The 20,145-nt window shown below is 44.2% G+C and overlaps 1 protein-coding gene and 1 non-coding gene across 3 annotated transcripts in view; both read left to right on the plus strand.

The window, feature by feature from the left end:
- Nucleotides 1–20,145, plus strand: part of HS6ST3 (heparan sulfate 6-O-sulfotransferase 3) — a 367,579-nt gene that overhangs the window by 313,446 nt on the left and 33,988 nt on the right. The gene's annotated exons all lie outside the window — the stretch shown is intronic.
- On the plus strand, nucleotides 6,157–6,315 carry LOC128352621 (U1 spliceosomal RNA). The gene has a single exon (XR_008320540.1). It is a non-coding gene; the product is annotated as a U1 spliceosomal RNA (small nuclear RNA).

The following is a 20,145-nucleotide window of genomic DNA, read 5'->3' on the forward strand; positions in this document are numbered from 1 at the left end:
TGTCACTTATTTTGTTTTATTGCAAACCGCCCAGAGACCTAAGTTTTGGGCAGTATAAAAATATGTTGAATGAATGAATGAATGAATAAAGGAGAAGACAATACCCCAAACCTATTTCAGTCTCATATAAGAATCCTAACTAAAAATAATTGAAATGTTTTGTTTGCTTTAGAGGATTTATATCTTGCCTTTCTAATCAGAGGCAATTCAATGTTAGCAGAGCTCCAATAATTTTAAATGAAGATGTGATCCAAAGAACCCATAAAGTCATTTCAGAGATCTTTGAAATTGGCCAGAATTAACAAGATGATTGTTTACTTCTCCATAGTTGCCCCAAATTTGGGAGAGGCATGCTCCTTTGCTCTGTCTATCCTCACTTGGTGCAGTCATACCTTATTATATCAGAATATTTGTCCAATAAGGAAATCTTTCAATAATTTGCTGCCCAGCTGGTTGAAAAAATATAATTTAATTATTGCCTTTTCACGAAGATTCAAAATAACATCTTTAAAACACTGCTTATTTAGCATTGGCATTAAGCTGTTCATGTGCAACGGTTACCTATGGTCTTTATGATGACTTCATGACTTAGAAATCTGCTTGAGGGAAATAAATACTGTAATTATAAATTTAAAATCCTAATGTGCTATATAAGCATATTAGTTTTGCGCAGTCAACCATAGTTAAATTTACCATTTTTGTAATTAAACGGTCCTTACCTCCTGGCGCTGAATATCATGTTTATTGACTTGGACTTGTTGATAGTTTCCTGCTAATAGTCTGATCTTAGGACACACTATGCCAGCACATTGCCAAGTGCTATGCCGGTGTGATATATGATTTTTATACTGTCATTGCAGTAACATCACAGCCCTGGTGCTGCTATAAAAGCAGTGGATTGGAGCAGTGGAACAAAAAGCTCCCAGATAAGCTAGGGACACTTGAAGACTATGGAGCCCAAGCAGGAGGAGGACAGTTGGGTGTAAGCCCCAATGAATTTAGTGGAACTTATTTCTTCATAAATATGCATAGGTTTGGACTGTAAATTTCACTTTTGATTAAAATTTAAACAGCTCTCATTTTTGTCTACTGATGTTTAGTCAGATATATATTATAGCTGTACATTTATTATCAGCTGAACTGGTCAGTCTTCACACATCAGTGACAGTCCATAGACAGTCCAGATTTTAAAATCACTGAAATTGGATTAATTTTCATAGCCGGCTTCAGAGAATGTAGTTTTGTAGATGTACTAAGAATTCCTAGTGCTCTAATAGAAATGCAGTTCCCAGGATTTCTTGACTTGGAACCATGGCAGTAATACAAGTTTTAACTAGTTTAGTTTTAATTGTGGTGTTGAGAGATGATGACTGACCAAGATAACCCACTAGGTTTCATTGCTAAGTGCCAACTGGACAAGGTGCCAGTTTTTCAAAGCATCCACAGGTTTCTGTATCAGATTGGAGGAGTGTACTGAGGGAGATGATGTTTAACTCTTTCCCCACACAATTTTTGAGATCTAAACTGTCCTCCAAAAGATCCTATTTGCCACACCAAGGCACTTTCCAGATCACCAGCTGTTCAGTAGTAAAATGCTTCGGCTTGGCAGGATCATTTTGAAAACATAAATAGCTTGCACAACCCTCCTACAACAGGAAAACACAGCTATTTCCCTCCAATACACATGCAACATTGTAGGACTAAAACGCAAGAATAAAACCCGAAAGAAGGCATCAGAAATGTGAACAGCACCTTGCTGACAGGGACTGAGATGTCAAAACACAGACAGTAGGGAAGCACACTTAACGGACACATAGTGACACTGTTGTAGGGTGCGATCTGGAAAGTGCTCTGGAAAAACAGATATGAACTATACAAGGTACCTGCATGCATTTCCTCCAGCACCAGCAGTGACTTGTTACTTGTCACTGCTCAAGGTGAGTCACAACATGCTGCCCTTCCCTCTGTGCTCACCCTGCACCCTGGGCAAGCCTGGTCCTGATGCAACCCTGCCTCACCCTCACCAATCCCATCTGCCCAGGTAGAAGCTATTGCTGTGTCCACCTTCTGGGTGTACACAGAGGCGTAACTATAGGGGGGCAGGGGGGGCACATGCCCCGGGCGCCATCTTTTCTGGTCACCTGGGGGGCTCCGCCATGACAATTTTTTTTTAAATTTTTTAAATATTTTTGTTAATACAAATGTTTCCTGCTCAGTGCAGCAGCGCTGCAGCAGTCAAGGGAGTGTGTTGGCGCCCCCTCCCACACGAGCGGTCCCTTCCGCGCAGCCCGCACCCCCCCATTGCTTTGCTGGCACCTGACGGCCAGTCAGTGGCCTGGCTTGGGGGCGGCGGCGGGCGCTTGTGAGGAAAAACCTAAGTATAATGTAGTATGTTGGGGGGGCGGGGGGCGCCATTTCAATGCTTGCCCCGGGCGCCATTTTCCCTAGTTACGCCTCTGGGTGTACATTACTGCTTACTGTATCAGTCAGGCAGCACGTGTGCATCAAGTTTTGCCAGGATGCCCTGTCCCCACTTTCCAGTGTCAGCAGCCAAGTCAAAGCAATGGCAGGAGTTCAAACACTTGATAAGGTCCAGTGCTACAGTCACCATTTTGAAAGTGCTTGAGCTTCTGCCTTTGCTTCAACTGGGCTGCCAGCACTGGAAGGGAGAGTCAGGGACTGAAGAACCTGGATGCATAGACACTGCCTACTTGCTACAGCAATCTGCGGTATGCACCAGCCCCAGAACAGAGCGCACACCCACAAGATGAGGGTGAAGATGGGCAGCATAATGGCTGGTGAGGGCGGGGCTGGGAGGGGGAAAACACAACAAAAAGAACAGGTGTGGTAGCAGAGGTGAGGGGGAGGCAGCAGCAGCAGGCAGGTGAGGTGATGCCTGGGGCAGGTATGGTGGGTGCCTGCACTTGCTGCTCTATGATAGACTTAAGCCCTATGCCATCTTAAGCCTTTTCTCTTTTGCCACTTGCCTCATGGGGGAGCTATCTCAGTTTCCCCCAAATATCAGCTGGTGGGGGGTGGAGATTTATATCAGGAAAACAATGTGGTAGGAAAGCATAAGCACACACCCCACCAGCAGCATACCCTTAATTTGAATGTACCACTACCACAACCACCACTCCACAGAACTGCTTTGACCTTAAAAAAAAAAAAAGAAAGAAAAAGCTAATCCACAGAAAATTTAATATCCGATCTCCCAGTATCTGAAAGTCAATATCGGATCTCTCACTATCTTGTTTACGAGAGAGGATTTGAGCCCAGGTCTCAGTAGTCAAATTCCAACATGCTATCTCATTCCCCTCACTAGTTTACAATCAGCAATTATAATAAAAGTTATCCTGAGCACGCAAGCTTTCTGGTTCTTTATTGTTTTAGTCATATGAGCAAATATCAGGTCATAGTCTTTAACGGGGATCACAGCTGAACTCAGTGGAAAACTGAGCACTTGAATATTTCAATAGCTGGGGAACAAAATATAAGTTCCTACTTCTTTGGACATATAACAGCTATTAATAGCTGTCCTACCCATCTGTTCCAGTATAATAACTTCTGAGTTGGTTCAGTGCATTTCCTGTAGGAGTGCAGTGTCTGCATTTTCTTTCTTTTTCACTTCTTTGCTTGGACATGGAATAAGAATTTTGCTTCTTTTTGTAATGGGATTTTTTAACCATTCACATGTTAAGCATTCACATTCAGTTGATATACATTTTGTACAGGTGCCTATTGTGCAGGGCTGCAATTACCACACAGAAAAAGAATAACTACTGTTTTAAGATTGGTCACTGTTTAGTTGCTAGACTCAATATTGCTTAGAACCTATCCTATGTTTTAGCAAGATGACTGTTGCTGCACTCCTGCCTAGTTGTCATGCTAACCTCTGCTCCATACATTAAAGGCAAAGCCACCATTGGACAAGGAGTGGGGGAATGTCCCTGAGCTGCCGGGGCCCAGGAGGGCCACCATGGTGCCTCCTCTCCCAGTGCACCCCCTCACCCTCCTCCAGCACCCAGCTAGTAAATGAGGTGCTCTCTGGCTGGGAACACAACATATGCCCCCTTACTCACTCCCAGCAGCAGGTGCTTCATTTACTGGCTGGGTGTTCTTTCTCTCCCTTGCTCCAAGCAAAGGAGTGGAAACACTCAGCACTTGTGGCTGGGAGAGATGGACGCAACCCATTGATCCCTGCCAGTCAGTGAATGCTTTGTTCGCTGACTGCAGGCTTTCTTTCTCTGCCTCTCTTCAAATGAGGCACCCAGTTGGCAAACAACGTGCCAGCCAGCTACAAAGGGCTGAAGGGCTGCACGCTGGCCACACCTCCTGCATCAGCATGCATCTGATGGCGGCACAAGTGGGTATTGCTGGTGCAAGGGGCGAGGTTGGCATGGGTGGGTGGCAGGGGATGGCAGTGGCAGCTTGTCCATGGGCTGACACCAACCCTGCTACACTACTGCCGTACATGTTACCAAGTTCATTTTATTTATTTCTTCGTCCTTTCTGTGCTCCATCAGTGAGGTCTATTTGCTGCCTCAACCCTGTTTGAAGGATTTGGTCTCATGTCTCTACATAGAACAAGTTGTGAGGTGCAGGTCCAGAGCCCCTGTGTGTTTGAAGGCCTTGCCTTCTGCTCTTGTACAAACAGCAATACTGACCATTCACTTCTGAATACTTTCCGTGTCTGTAAAATAAAACAACGTTCAGGGTTAGTGGTTCATGGACAGGTCCTGTTAGTCAATAGTTAGTGGAGTACTGTTAGTGGAGAAAGGACAGGTACTGGTAGTCAATGAGGTGAGTCTTACGATAAGTGGGACCCTCCTTAAGAGGGTTTGCAGACGATCCTCAGGTTTGCAGGGTTTGCAGATGATCCCCACAAGGGTTTGCAGACGATCCCCACAGACAATCCTCAGACAGCCCTGGGCAGCCGAATTGGCCGCCCACACGACTGCTGGCTCCGTCATGGAGCCGGCAAGGGCTGCAGGGATTGGGGGCCGCACAGCCCCTGGAAGTTCCAGGATGCCCCGCACAAGTGCACGAGGCATCCTGGAGAGACCCCTGAGCCAGGGCGGCTGCTTGCAGCCTCCTGGTCGGGGAGGTTCTCCTCATGTGTTGCCGTGGCATGGAGCTGCACCACAGCAATACACAATCAAAACACAAAGGTTAATGGAGCATTTGCTCTGTTAACCTCGGCTAAGAGGAGGGGAATTAGGAGGGTTTGCTGCCGGGAGCCACGTGGCTCCCGTGGCAGCACATGATCCTCCAAAAGCGGGCTAGGCTCCCTTAGCCCGCTTTTGGTGGATCGTGAGAATCTCCTCAATAACTTTAGGCAATGTGGTTTCAGAATTCTAAATCAAATTGGTTTTTAATCATCCTCCTTTACATCTTAACGTTCATTTAAGCACTATGTTCCCCACATGGAGTCTGAGAGGCAATGGTTTGACACAGCAGCCCACAATGCTGACCGCACAAATGGCCGCCACGCATGCACAGAGGCCAGATTAGTACAGTAGCCAGGGCAGCCACCGCACGGGATGCCGGGCAGGGCACCACAGCTTCTGGTGGCCTTCAGATGCAGCTGGTATCAAGGTTGCTGGTGGCTTCCAGATGCTGCAGGTCTTTTAAAGGTACCTCTCCCCCCTCCCACCATCATCCCAGTGCCACTCTCACTGGCCGCCTCTGCAGCAGCCATAACTTTTTCAAGCTGCTTAGCATTTGGACTTGACAGACAGGAGGGAAATTTCCTCTCCAGTGCCAGTGGTCACCAAAAATATGTAGCACTGGCACTGAGACTTTCATGCAGGCCAGCCAATTAATGGAGTAAAGCACCTAACAAATATTATGACTTCTGGCCTTTTAAAAAATCATTTAAATGACTCAAGATTTTCTGCTATTTTTGAATTAAAGGTGAAATGCAGAATTGTTACATAAGTCATTATGTAGTTACTCATCAGGCTTTATATGCAACAGAATTATGATCAGATGCTTTGGTAAATTTGAATAAAATAAAGATTATCAACATCAGATTTTGGTTCAGAAATAAAAATCTGTGTGTCTGAATGAATAACAACAGTGGTATAAGTTCATTTTAAAAAAACAACAAACTGTGTAAGAACGCAGTAAGGTGGCATTTGATCTTTTCCAGCTTTTATTACCTGGCAGGGGAGACAACATGATCATGAAGTTGGTTTTCCCAGGGTGAGGCTCATCCATTGCACTCTGGGTGTGCTGACCCCTGCGCTTTCTCCCCAAATGTGGGAAACCCGACTGCATAATTTGTGGTCGTTAAATCTTCTCCAGATTTAATAAAATATCTTTTCTACCCCTCATTCTTTCCAAGTTAATCTTGATAAGGGAACTGAGTGTAAACAGTTGTAGTGAAGCCTAGCTTTGTCAGAAGTCAGCCTGAAACAATAGCACCGATCTGCTTCATTTATTTCAGTGGGTTGTTAACTGCGATAACTGCTTTTCAGCGGGCATGAAGCCAAGGCTACCTCAGCAAAAGATTTTGAGATAGAACCCTTTTCAGAGAGCTTCAGTTGGGAGATAATCATTTGCCAGTGCCTAGAATTTAGCTGAGCTGCACAATCAGCAAAATCAGATTGCTGGACTGTACTACTTCAGGATACAGGTTTTGAAACAAACTAGCATATTAGGGAGAATAGTTCTGGCTTAGCTTTCTCAATGTTCACGTTTTATATTTAGAATTTTTAAAAGTTTTAAAAAAATAATAAATGTGACCTCCAAATTCAGACTGTGCTAGCTGATTCTGCTAACTGCATAGTTCACCTGTTATTAGTCTGATGGTATCAGTATCAAATCCAAGTCTCACAATTACGTAGTTTATTAGTTTTCCTAGGGAACCATTGACCAAGTTTGGACTATAGTGGTAGCAGAATGAAGTATTTTATTTTATTTGCAGTATTTATACCCCACCTTACTGCAAAGGGATAAAGAAGCAAACTATTAATACTGAAACAACAAGAATAGCACAGTAAAACCAAACAAAGCAAAGCCAGAAACTATAAGCAATTAAAAACCACAAGCTGAATATGCTTATTATGTCTGGTTTTACCTAAAATGTGTAATGGTAGCATTCTGCTTGAGTGACAGTCCACAAAACAAAGACATTGGCTGACCGATGTGCCTGCCCCCGTCATTGTCCTTCTAAGCCTTAAACGAGAAGACCTGGCAGCGCGCATGCGCCCTTCGCGGCACACGCGCTTGTCTCTGCCACTGGCGTACGCGCTGCATACATCATGCAGCGCGTGCACGCCAGCGGCAGAGACAAGCACGCGCGGTGCGAAGGGCACATGCGTGCCGCCAGCTCTTCTCATTTAAGGCTTAGAAGGACAACGACGGGGCAGGGGCGGCAGGGAGGAACTCTGCCGCCCCAAGAAGGTTTTTAAAAGCACCAGCGCCGGAGGGGGAAGAGCGGCGGGGGGGGGGGTAAGTACTACCACCACCCCTTAAAGCGACACTCCCCCGCCCTTCCAAACCACCGGAATTCCGGACCAGTCCGGAGGCTCTTTTAATGGCCCTGAACCGAACTATGCACACCACTAGTGGGGAGGAGAGCACTGGATACATTTAGAGAGCATGAAATGGTTTAATTATCAAAATGTGGGGAGGCTGTGGGCCTCTGGCAGGCCCTGTGGACCCAAGCCCTGGATCTTTTAAGTACCTAGCAACACCTCTGCAAGGGAGAGAGGAAGAGGGGAGTGTGGCAGGATTGTCCATGCAAAATCTGGTATCGGCAGGTATGTTGTTCAGAATTTCTTCTAAAAATACCAAAAACACAATAATTCCATCTTTCCTTGAGTGTATTTTGGTGTAAAAAGTAGTTAATTCAGCTAATTTATGTGGCTGGGGAAGTTGGGGTGTGCGGGAGAAAGGGAATGAGAGAAAGAGCGGAGAGGTAGAAGACAGAAGATGGGCACGAGTTGACAGAAGGCAGTGCAAGACTATGTGTGGTCCCCAAGAGGTGCATCATAATCCAATCTGGCCCACCACTAGATTTGAATTTGACACTTCTCTGGCATAATGCATTTGCAAGAGAAAGAAAATCCAAGCCCCAGTATTTTTATATATGGGGATGGGGTGGAGGCATCTTTTATGGGGGCAGAAATTCCTGTGGCACCCACTGTAATTTCCTGCTGTATCCACCCCCAACAAAGTTGTGCTAGCATAAAAAGATCATAGTTGGTCCACAGAATCAGATCATAATCACACTTTCATAAGTACACGTATTTCATAAATATACATATGGAAATTTTCTTACAGTAGTAGACACTATGAAAAATTGATTTTTTTCACATGTGGGTTATTTGAAGGCTTTATTATATTTATAGAATTGGTAGTGGGAAATTCTAACACATCTTAATCTGAAAGATAAGGATTGATTAAGACTGGATTTGAAGAATAAGGACTGGAGTCAAGCAGTTACTCCTTCATTGCTAAATAAATTATTTACTACATTATTTGCTCCCAAGGTCAGAGCCTTTGTAACTCTAGCTATCTGCTTTTTGCCAGAAGTTTCTTGTTGACAATAATATTATAAGACAATTTTAGGAAGTTGTCATGCAGAGTATTAATCACCTGATTAATCAATTAATACATGTGGGCCTGTATGTATGTTCATCACAAAGTGTGTACAAATTGTGGCAGCCATGCTGTAGGCCCCAATGGAGGCCTGGTTCAGAACCTCCGTGAAGTCCCCAGAAGGTCACCAACTGTCTGGTAGCACCTTGCACTCCCACAAGCAATCATTCCCCATAACTGTTCGGACCAGAAGTCCATAAGATGGCAGAAAGAAGGTTTGGGGGCCGATGCCTTCTCGTTTCCACACTGCATTCTGTCCGTCTGCAGCTGGTGATGCCTCCTGAGTGCTCTGATTGTGGTGTTGTGACATATCTCTGTCACCACTGGGAACTTTATCCTCCATTAATCCCCAATCAATGTAGCACATTAGTTCTCATATTTCTTGTGATAACAAAAGGAGAAAAATGCAAGTGTTCATACTGATATACTTTGGTCTATCATTTTTAGTTTAAAAGGTTTATTCTGCATTTTCCCTTGAGTTACAGCTTGAAAGATGCAGTGATGATTTTTGTGTCGCCTCCTACTCAAGAAATCTATATTGAGTAATGCAGCTGCAAGCAGCAGGGTGTTAATCACCACTTACTAACAGCTAGAACTAATGCAGGCAATTGGGAGAATGTGGTAATTTTCTAAGGACTTCTACAGATCACCATCTTTCCATTAATAGCAGTATGTTTTTAAACTCTCAGGCATTCACTGTTTTACCACAGAGGCTAGACCGACGTAAGTAAACATTAGCCTAGGTTTAAATTAGCCAAAGTATCAAATTGATAAACATGAGCAGTACTGCTGGAGGGGAACCAAAAGACAAATAGTAATCTATGAAACACATACCACCATCTCCTGCTGCTTGAGATGCAAAGCTGGTGAGATCGGAGCTGCCAGGTTTACATTATATATATATTTTTGCAGTTTGTCAAGTTGAAGGGAATTTATTGCTTTGCTCCTTCTGAATTCTGATCCTTAGTACAGGGAGTTGCACTTTTATATTGTCATTTTCTACTGCCATCATTAGAGCAATCTTTATTCAAAATAATTTTTATCCCTCACACAAGACTCCTTTTCTAATGCCACATTGTTACTAACTGAATGTAGTTCCTTAGCTCTTTCACTGTTTACTCCAATCTTGTTTGGGGGTGATTTGCCTCCCCCCCCCCCTTTGGTCAATACCTGCAGGTATACATATTTGTGTCAAATTTGATTTTATAGCCCTATAATTCATTCTAGAATGACTAAGAATTCATGCCATCCATGACATGGAGGCATGCATTGGATTGATCTGGGTAAACAAGTTAGGATGGAATATAATGAATGATTTATCTCATTAAACATCAGTGTATAGTATTGCATTTTTCTCATACAATGATCTTAGCACTTTTTTTCTTTTACTATACAAGCTGAGCCTCTTGAAGAAGATAATTCCATAAATCTTTCCTAAGAATGTAAAAATGGCTTCTTTCAGATTTCTTTTTTTGTTTTTGTAATTGCTATTTGATTAAAATGTGGTATAGTAGCTTGGCAGATAGTTATAGTATTAAGCTTTCATGTTCCCATGGCTACCAAAGTGGGCTCTGCCAAATGTGTAGGGGCCACCTTGGCTCTCAGCCAGCATCCACCTTCACTGTCCAGCACCATTTCTCCTCACCATCCTCATCCTGTCCTACTATATACAGCATCTGCTATCCCTAGCACAACATCCTTCCTTCCACATACGATTCATTGCTTTGGATGGTGGCCAATTTTTCTACCCCACTCTTTAGATCCACCCCCCCCCCCGCAGCTATGTACAAACATATCTTACAATCAGGCTATCTTGCTGTTTACCTCTTGCAGCCTGAGCCTGGCATCCTTACCCCCATCCACCTCTGCAACCTATTTGACAGACATACTGGCCAGTGAATTTATGGGAATGGAGACACATGATCACATTTTACTGAAGTCTCCAGAGAAATCCATGAGGTCTTTTAGGTTTGTGTTGGAACCAGGTATGGATTAGATTGCCACTATAGGCTAGACCTTATTGCCATTTTTGTTTTGTCTTAATCATTTTGGCTTGAACAATTGTTCTCAGTTTGATCCTGATTTCCATGCACATTAAATGCATGAACAAACAACTCCCTGAGACCTTCTTCTGATTTCCTTTGTTCTTCAGAAAAGCACTGAAGTGTGTGACAAGTAGCTTTATTGTAAAATGTTTTCTATATTGAAAATTATTCACATGTATAGCACTCCACATGTGCCCTAGTTTCCAGAGGCTGACCCTAATTTCTATTATGTGCTGTGTTTTTGATTTATGAAATAGAATTTTGAGAGATGTGGAAGTCAACCTACCTGCTGCATTTCAATGGATAGCTTTTAAAAAGAAAATACATATATATACTTATTAAGGCCAGTGCTTTTGAAGTTATGTTTCTCTAAACTTATGCACGATTAGATGATGAATATAACATGAAGACAAAGAGATGGACCACTGGCTAGCTAGTTCATTTTTGTGCAGAGCTACAAAAATGAAACCTGCTCCTTTATACCCTGTGAAACTATACACAAACATACGTGCAAGACCAGGCTAAAGAAGCCCAGCCCAGTTTTGCACATGTGTGTGTGAGTACCACCGGGATCGGGCCCAATTGCAGTGGTGCCATGCCAGCAAACCTGCCTACGGAGCCACCCTCCAAAACAAGGTTAGGAGAGCAATTAAGTTAGAGGCAGAAGAAATGTAGCTGGTTTTCCCATTGAACAAAAATGGTTCTCCCATTGAACAGATGAAGTTCTGTGGTGAAACAATGCAGTCAAATTAATACTGAAACAAACAAAAGAGACTTTCATTAATTAAAAGAAACTGGGGTGTGTGTATGTGTCTTGCATACCCTAATGTTCAATAATCTTTAAAAGTTCAAAATAAATTTCTTTAGATGTCTCAATGAACGTTTTACATTAACATAAACAGCTTTATTGTTCTCAAAATATTCTTATTTAGATCCTCCTTTACCTTCTGACAGAAAGAGGCTGTTCACGTGAGCAGCCCTACCTGGGCTTGCACAGCCCAACCACCAGGTAGCTTGAGATTTCCCCCCGGGCTATTACTGAGTTTTGTCCTTGTAAAATTGTAATAGAATCTTATTATTTTGTCTCTACTATATCTGTCAGGGATTAGTTCAGTACAAGAAACCACATTTCCTGTTGATGCTGTTTCTGGCTGTATAGCCTGGGCCCAAGCTACCTCCATGACCATCTTTACTCTTACCATATGTAATTGCCTACCCTTTGTTTTATTGCAGCCTTTTCCTTTTGTGAGCCACCCCAAACAGTATTGAACTGAGGGAGTGTGATATAAATATTTTAAATACAAAATGTTCTCCTCTCCGGCTCTGCCTTCCGATCTGTTGTGGACTCAGATTGACTTGTAGCAATGAGGGACAGAGCCTTTTCAATGATGGCACCGTGCACTTGGAATTCCTTACTTGAGATGATTAGTCAGACACCACCACCACCCCAACACTATGATTTTTAAATGATCGTGAGGACTTTTCTGTTTTAGCTAGATTTTATGGAAAATTTTAATTGAGAACATATTTTAGGTGGTTTTGCAATGTTATTCTGCTGCTGGTTCTTTTATTCTTTTATATGATTGGGTTCCTTGTTTTAGTGTGAACCATTTTGTGTAAATGTATGTTTAGAAAAGTGATATAGGAATGTTTCAAATAAATATTTTAAACATACAGAAAGTGATCCCAGGCAAAATATTTTCTCAGGATAGCCCTGATCATGGAGCCATCCTCCGCAATGGCATTATTCTGTACCCTGAACGAGGCCTTCTCCTGTCCACCTTTCCCTAGAAGTCCCTTACTTAAGTTACATTGTGCTCTGGGAGCCACTTACAGTGCGGCTGTTTTCTGTGCTGTGAAGCTAACGAAGTACCCAGAGCCTCGTGGAAGCAGGTCCTCTCCAGTTCCTTCCTCTGCACACAAGCATCATCCTAGTTTTGTAGAGAGGTGAGCCTGGCATGGGAATGAATTGCAGCATAGGCTTTTCCCATATGGCCCTGGTATTCTCCTCTTATCTTCTTGGTGCAGAAAAGATAAACACTGCAGTGACCACAAATGTGATATGTGTCAGGGTCCTCAACAAGCGTCTCTGCCACTACTCCCAAGTACACTGCTGCCTCCGGTTGTGCCATTTTGGAAGCTCTGCAGAAAAGGCTGGAGGAAGCCTTTGCCTAGCAAATATTACAATGAGACTAAGTTCCCAGAAAAATAGCCAGCAGAGGTGGCAACCATGGGCATGAAGGCAGAGATTGATTAGCACACCTGTAGGAGTTTTGCCTGAGACTTGGGAACATTTCCTTCTCATGATGAGGGTGGACAGGGCTACAGTCACCAGAGCAGAAGATAATGTGGGTGAAAAGTATTTGTAAAGCATGTTTGAAATGTAAGGTTATGCCATTATGTCAAAAGTAATCGACACTTTTGAGAGAACAAATTAGTTTCTCAAGGAGATTCCAATTACTTTGTATTTTTGTTGTTAATTGCTGTATTAATTATGCAGAATCACTAGAATACTTCAGAATACACTGCAGCAAAAAATCCCACTGAGCTTTCATTTCAGAAAGCGAGGCTTAAGGGAGAGCTCCTGTGACTGAATTAGGAGAGATTAGAGAGAATTTGATCAGGGGAGGATGCTGTGTACTCGCTACTTTGTTTCAAAAATCTATTTACCAAGCAGTTCTGGCATCTGTTTCACAAATAAGTCATTTATCCTACTTACCTGGCTGCAACGATGACAGCTGCCAAAGAAATAAGAAGGAAAATTGAAAGAGCAAAATATAAATGTTTTAAGTGGCAATTTAAAACAAATATAAAGGAAACCCAAAGTACAGTGTTTTCTCATATCCAGATTTATTAATTTTTTTAAAGGTGTATTTGTGTTGTCATAAATACATGCTTCCAATTGTACCTAATGGTAAATGCATCAATACATCCAAGGTCATAATTTAACTTATTCCACCTCCTGCAAGGCAGCTGGCAACAAAGTAGGCAACAACATAAGAAACTGCCTTTTATTGAGTCAAACCATTGATCCATCTAGGTCAGCACTGTCTACTCTCTACTTACTGGCAGAAGCTCGACAGATTTCCAGACAGGTAGGTCCCAGGGTATATAGCAGGATTTCAGACAGATATGTCCGGGGTATGCACCTGGAGATACCAGAGATAGAAACTTGGATCTTCTCTATTCAAAGTAGGTGGTCTACCACTGAGCTACAGCCCTGCTCCAAGAGAAGAGAGTCCAGAGTCAGACCAAAAGCTCCCCTTCTATGGTCTTTCTCCATCAGTGGCCAGATCAAGCTTCCACCTTAGCAGCAGTCGAGTCCGGTGGTTTACAAGTGGCTAACCCACTTGAGAAGCCCTCCCCTTGGCCCAGGTTAGCGGAGTGAGTGCTCCGCTAACTAGGGTTAACGAATTGTATGCTGTTGTGGTGCGGCTCTGCACCGCGGCAACTCATGAGAAGACCCCCAACCAGGAGGCTAAAAAGCAGCCTCCTGGCTTGGGGGGTCTCTCCAGCATGCTCTGCGCTCTCTCGCAGGGCATGCTGGAACTTCCGGGGGCCATGTGGTCCCCGAACTCCCCAGCCCCCGCCAGCTCCATGATGGAGCTGGCAGTCGTGTGGGCAGCTGATCCGGCTGCCCAGGCAGGGCTTGCTGATCATCTGTGGGGAGAGCGGGCTTAGCCTGCTCTCCCCGCAAACCCCTCAAGGCCTCTACGTCTTCTTTGCAATGAGTCCCATTGCCCATTGAGATCATCTGTAGAGGTCCATCTGCAGCTGCCATGGTGGTGGCCATGCAGGGATGGGTGTTCTCTGTTGCTGCCCCGAGACTCTGGAATGCACTCCTTGTTGAGATAAGAGCCCATCTCTGACAACTTTTTAAAAGTCCCTAAAGATTTAGCAGGGGGAGAGTAACTGGCCCTATCCACCCCCAGCACTGTACCTCCAGTGACTGTTGCTGGTGTCTATCTTGTGGTTTTTTTAAGAATGTGAGCCCTTTGGGGACAGGGAGCCATCTTATTTATTTATTATTTCTCTGTGTAAACCACCCTGAGCCATTTTTGGATGGGTGTTATAGAAATCAGATTATTAATAATAATAATAATACCAGGTGATAGCAGAATAGAAGAAAAAGAAATAGAAAAACTGACAAAATACAAAGATCTACAAATTGAAATTGAAAGGCTGTGGCAGAAAAAGACCAAAATAATCCCAGTGGTAATTGGCACCCTGGGTGTAGTTCCAAAAGACCTTGAAGAGCACCTCAACACCATAGGGGCCACAGAAATCACCATCAGCCAGTTTTAAAAAGCATCTTTACTGGGAACAGCCTATATTCTGCGATGATATCTATAACAACAGCAACAACATTGACAATAAAATTCAGCCATCTCAGGTCCTTGGGAAGGACTCGATGTCTGGATAAAACAAACCAGTCAATAACACCTGTCTGACTGTGTAAATAAATAAATAATAATGATTTATCTTTTCACCCAAGCCTTTTAATTTAACCATCATTTTTAATTGTTTTACGGCATTACTATGTGTGTTAACTTGTTTTATGTTGCTGTAAACCACCCAGAGATGGAAGTTTGAGGCGGTATAGAAATCTGATGATTAAATAAATAAATAAATAAATAAATAAATAATGAAATCTTGCTACACACCTGTACAGGAGGAAATCTTGGAGGAAGTCTTGTAGTAATAGTGTCTGACATCCACAAATGCAACAAAGAAAGATGTGCACACACAAGAAGGTCACACAGCTGAGTGGATGCTCACTCTCCTGTGCTCTTGGCTCACGTGTGCAGGTGCTGCCCTGCTCCACAAGGATAGAAGATAGCTTTGCATCATTTTCTGCAACATATACAGAATAAGGAAGAGCTTTTACAGCAGAAGGTGGACCACAGGTTGCACAAGCATACCCTATTGCACCAGTGCAACACTCGTCTGGAACACAAGCTCCTGGATTATCAGAATTAGCTAACACAACATCCTTGTACTGTACTAGTCTGGATGTCAGTCACTGGACAGACATCACAGAAAGCTAGAACACTGAGTACAAAACTATGTTTCCTCTTTGGGTGTCTTCGATAAAAAGGGTTTTATTCTGCAAGGGTTTTAATTCTGCTGTTATTTTTAATTAGATTGTGACTGTTATGCTGCTGTTTCAATTGTATTTTACTATAGCTAATATTTATTGTTTATAGTTTTAATATTGTTTAATATTTCTATTCTGTTTTCATTTTGAGGAAAAGAGGGATCTAAATCCTTAGAATACATACATAAATGCATGAATGTATATACGGTACTCATCTAACAGCCAGCTTGATAGTACAATTCATGGTAGCCAAAAGTGGTGGGAGTTTAGAATTATACTGGAAAGCTTTCATGCATTGTACAGTTAAGATTGGTGCATATTAATGATTGACAAAATGGTTATTTGTAATTGTTCATTACTGGAAAATCAATAAAAAAGATTTTTTTTTGAAGAATTGTACAGAAAAGTAAGAAATGTACACTAATTAAGCAGTAAAAGGCAGACACCAGAGCTGAGCAGAGTATTATAATAATCACTTTGGAAACACAATTTTTAGTTCCCTACCTGGTGGCGCAGTAGGAAAATGCTTGACTAATGAGCAGAAGGTTGCCAGTTCGAATCCCCGCTGGTACTATATTGGGCAGCAGACATATAGGAAGATGCTGAAAGGCATCATCTCATACTGCACGGTAGGAGGAAATGGTAAACCCCTCCTGTATTCTACCAAAGAAAACCACAGGGCTCTGTGGGCACCAGGAGTCGAAATCAACTTGATGGTACACTTTACTTTATCTTACCTGGTAGGGTATGAAGACTTGTCTCTCCTACCTGACTGTAGCAGAGTGGATCTAGTTGAAAGGTAGGACAGAAGAGTTGAGGCACAGAACATATTAGAAATTGGTGCAAGGCAATGCGCCTGGTCACAACTTTTTTCAAGCTCAACATTAACAGTCAAATACATACAACAGACGAGGCTTTGTCAAAGGTAGTTGGAGGCGAACTACCTGGAGACTGTCCAGAAATCTTACATGAATCTAATAAGTTTGTGATTAAAAAGCGGGGAGTGGGGGCAGGCGTGTCGGAAGCTGCTGGAACCGTGGTTGCAACCTGCCACCAGTGACTCCTAGGCACCCTAGCCACACCCCCTGTATCTGATGTCAGGTGCAGGGGGTGTGGCCATATAGGGAAACAGGGTCATGTGGCCCTGTTTGCAAGGTGCTTCAGCTGGCACTGGGTTCCCAACCTGGCTGAGAATGTGTCTCTCTGCCTTTTCAGTGCTGGCTGAAGCACCTTGCAAACAGGGCCACGTGGCCCCATTTCTGCATATGGCCACACACCCTGCATCTGATATCAGATGCAGGGGACGTGGCTAGGTTGGATGCAATGGCTCCACAGGGAGTGACAGCTGGGTTCTTTGCACCCATCCACACAATGGTGGCTCTGCCGTCGGGGGGGCGGGGCAGGATTTCAACATCTTCATCTAATGTGTGTGTTTTTTCTCTCCTCATTACATTGTTTTTCTAATCACAAGACTCCTGGTTGAAGTTTTTTGTTTTGTTTTGTTTTGTTTTAAAGCATGGCCTTTACTCTTCTAACCTAGGATTTCATCTATTATTTAAAGTTGGCCATATCTTTTAACACTATGTCCTGGGTTCATTCAACTAGACAACTGAATCCAAGTGGGGTTTAGACTTGTCTTTCTTGAGCAGTAACCCTTTATGTTACATCAGCAGTTTGTGATATGTGACATGATGGAGTTCAGCTGTTTGAAGGAAAAAACAAGAGTTCCTCTGGACGAACACAAGCTGTTTGTGTGAGACTAAGTAGCAGTTTGGATCCAGGGCTCAATCTGGAGATTATGGCTGCTTCATACATAACACCATGCCGGAGTTAAACAGGGCAGAGGTTGGAACTCCATTACATCCGAATGTGTGAAACCATGGTTTGGGACTGAATGTGACCTGCGGTTTGGTTCTCCAAACTCCAGTTTGAACCTTCAGTTACCACAAAGGTTTGCTGCCAAGACCTTCAGTTTGGCTGCTGAAGCGTTACATGCGACCCCAGATACTGCCATAACCACGGCTTCATGCTGAATTTGAAACTACAATCATAGAGGCAGTGGCACAGACCCTCCCAGGCTTTCACTGATTGCCTCTCAGAGAAACAGTGGCACTCTAGTACAGTTAAAATTTTTGCTCACAGATGGTCTTTCTCATGATCAATTCTAGGAACCATTAACCCCTAATGGGAAGGGGCTGGGTCCTACTTCCCCAAACTTTCTGTGAAAAAAATAGAATTCAGCTGCTCCAGAATTCCTGCTTGGGGTTGCCTTTTGAACCTGACCCGAGGCACCTCCCGCTGCTAAGTGTCCCTTTCCTGGCACTGTGATGGGGTGCCCTGCTTATGTTGCCGCCTGGAGTGTTTGTGATTGTGAATAGACATCACTGTAACTTCCCTCTCTGGGAGCAAAGCACTTAGTGCCCATCCTGTCATTCCATCCCCTTCCCCCTGTTTGCCCAGTGGGCGAGCAAGGGACAGAGTTGGAATAAGGAATGCCCAGCAGGGAAATCACTTGACTAGCAAGCCAGAGGTTGCCGGTTTGAATCCCCACTGGTATGTTTCTCAGACTATGGGAAACACTTCTACCAGGCAGCAGCAATATAGGAAGATGCTGAAAGGCATCATCTCATACTGCACGGGAGATGGGAATGGTAAACCCCTCCTATACTCTACCAAAGACAACCACAGGGCTTTGTGGGCACCAGGAGTCGAAATTGACTCGAAGGCACACTTTACCTTTACTTTACCTGTCTGTCTCTGCTGCTTGAGAGGATGAGAAGCCTGCAATGGGGCATGGTGGCATCCCTATTGCCGGGCAACTCCATAGCTGCATAGGTGACAGGAGGGGCCACACATTATGCCATGGACCGCTCTCTCATGAGAGTGCTAGCCCACTGGGGCTCAGTATCAAGCAAGGATGCTCTATGGAACAAAGCCATGGGCTCAGGTGCTTCCGCGAGTGCTGTCACAGTCCTGGTGACTGTCGCCAAGTAGCTGTTAGACCGTGGACCTTGTCCGCCCATGTAGACATGTGTACCCTAGCCTGCACCCTGAAATGGCAACCCCACTGTTTTGGGGCCACTGGAAACCAGGCTCCGCTCTCCCGCAAATCCCTGAACTGGGAGATCTGCATAAATGGTGCAACACAGAAATGAGCCCAGGAATTTTGAATGGGTTTAAAGGTCTGGCCCAGAACCTGATGTCTTCCCTGCCTGCACACGCAGGCAGATGTGGGGCACCACAATGGGACACCCAAATCACATGGTGTACCAAAATCCCCTATGGGTGTGCACAAATCCCCTATAGGTGCCCCTTCACAGAGAAGGGAGTGTTGTGGTGCTCAAGTTCGATCTTTTGCCATTGAGAGTTGGGTGCCCCCCACAAGCGCAGACCTTCTGGATCGATTAGTTCAGCCCATGAGCATACAGTCTAATGGATGACCTGGGGCAAACAACTCCTGGTCCTCCCCAGTAGAATGGCCCTCTCATGTGAGGAGTAGCCAACATGAGTAGGGATGTGCAAATCGATCCAGCAGTCCGGGGCTCCGGTGGTTCGGAGTCGAACCAACCCCCCCCGGCCCCGGTTCTGTCTGGACTGGTACCGAACCTGCCCAGCTGGCTCGCAATTTTTTTAAAAAATTAAAATAAATTTAATTACCTTCTGCCCCTTCGGGTTTTTCTATAGGCCACGGGGGGTCCATGAATATTTCCCTGCTCCCCGCCAGCCTCTAAAATCACCGCCATGGCTCGCTGGAGTATTATTTTTTGGCCTGTTTGGGCCTCCATAAATTGTTGTGGCAGCCATTTTGGAGACTGCTGTGAAAGCACAAATGGCCTCTGTGAGGCCTGGCATGGCCCAGGGCCTTGCAGAGACCATTTGAACATGCACGGTGGCCATTTTTTCCAGAGGCAATTTTTTATTTTTTATTTTCAAATGGCCATCGCACATGCGCAAATGGTCTCTGTGAGGCCCTGGGCCATGCCAGGCCTCCCAGAGGCCATTTGTGCATTTGCAGCGGCCTCCAAAATGGCCACTATAACAATTTATGGAGGCCTGAATAGGCCAAAAAATAACACTCCAGTGGGCTGCGGCAGTGATTTTAGAGGCTGGCGGGGGCAGGGGAACATCGTGGACCCCTGCAGCCTATAGAAAGCCACTCGAAGGGGCAGAAGGTAATTAAATTTATTTTACATTTAAAAAAAAAAAATCATGAACCCCTCCGCCCCGGACCAGACTGGACCGATTCCCCACACCAGCAGACACCAGACTGAACCTTGGCATTCTGAATAATCCCATTGCTTTCCTTGTCTGTGCACAAAGCCAGGCTATGGCAAATGGAGCATCAAAATCTCCTTTGGATGTGTGCATGGCTTCACAGGGAATGGGTGTGTG

This window comes from Hemicordylus capensis, chromosome 3 (assembly GCF_027244095.1).
Source record: "Hemicordylus capensis ecotype Gifberg chromosome 3, rHemCap1.1.pri, whole genome shotgun sequence".
NCBI lineage: Eukaryota > Metazoa > Chordata > Lepidosauria > Squamata > Cordylidae > Hemicordylus > Hemicordylus capensis.